The sequence below is a fragment of the Natrix helvetica genome (assembly GCF_964273705.1).
Source record: "Natrix helvetica genome assembly, chromosome: 1".
Lineage (NCBI taxonomy): Eukaryota > Metazoa > Chordata > Lepidosauria > Squamata > Natricidae > Natrix > Natrix helvetica.
The window spans coordinates 45,346,682-45,347,730 of record NC_138548.1 but is presented as its reverse complement, the minus strand read 5'-3'; positions in this window follow the sequence as shown (position 1 = coordinate 45,347,730).

Sequence of the window (1,049 nt, the reverse complement as noted above, 5' to 3'; positions counted from 1 at the left end):
TCCCAAATTTTCAGATGAAGCTTACCAATCATAATAAAAGGCACCTTATGTGGGACACTTAGGACATCTGTTTGGGAATTAAGGATATTTTTCATTCCTTAATGTAAATTTGAGGGAACTACCATTACATGTAAAGAAATAGGCTTCAGAAGAAATATTGGGTTGTAACATTCTAATTCCATTCACTGCCAGAAATTGAATGGCTGTTGGAGTAGCTGTTATTGCTGTGTTTGTGTCTTTTGCTGTTTTACTGCTCTTATATAAACCCTTGGGTACTACAGATAGTTCTATATTGGTAACAATATTAATTAGAAAGTATAAGCGGCCTAGAAAATAGTACCTCCGTAAGTAATTTGCAGTCTCAGAGGCTCACTGGCTGCTTTACATAAGGGCAATGTTAACTTTGTATTGATTGTGTTCACCCAACGCTCTTAACCAAGTCACTTAAGATCTATAAGCTGTATTTATACAACATGCTAAGCTTTATTGGTTTTAAACTTGGTTATTTTTTTCCTTTGGTCAATCTATTTCATTTATGATGCAAACTACAGTGCAAACCACAAAACTGGAGTAAATCGGAACGTAAATATGTTGTCCGTATAGAAAGACTATAATAGACAAGGGTAAATTCTAAAATAAAGAACAGAGTTGAAGAATTAATTTTATATTGATATTAAAAAGACAAGAAATTGAACAGATCCCTTCTTTTCTGGGCTGGAAATAATGACGTTATGTCATTGCAATTGCGAGTCTTCTAGTTCAGCACTGGTAAGACCTATTATTTTTTCAATTAAGTGTTTTAAAATGCCTAAAGTTTCAATCAAGTATGCTAATATCTCATGAGACTTCAGTCTTCTTGCCCGAGATCTTGAAAGATAAGACCAAAATCTTTCAAGCTTTCACAATCTTGGAAGATCTGAGCATTTTTATGTGAATGTTTATACATATCCTTGGGCTACTGCACTAGATCTTTTGATGGTGCCCAGCACATGAAAAAGTACCAATTCCTGTTTTATGTATCCCCAGATGCTATGAAAACAACAGTAGCA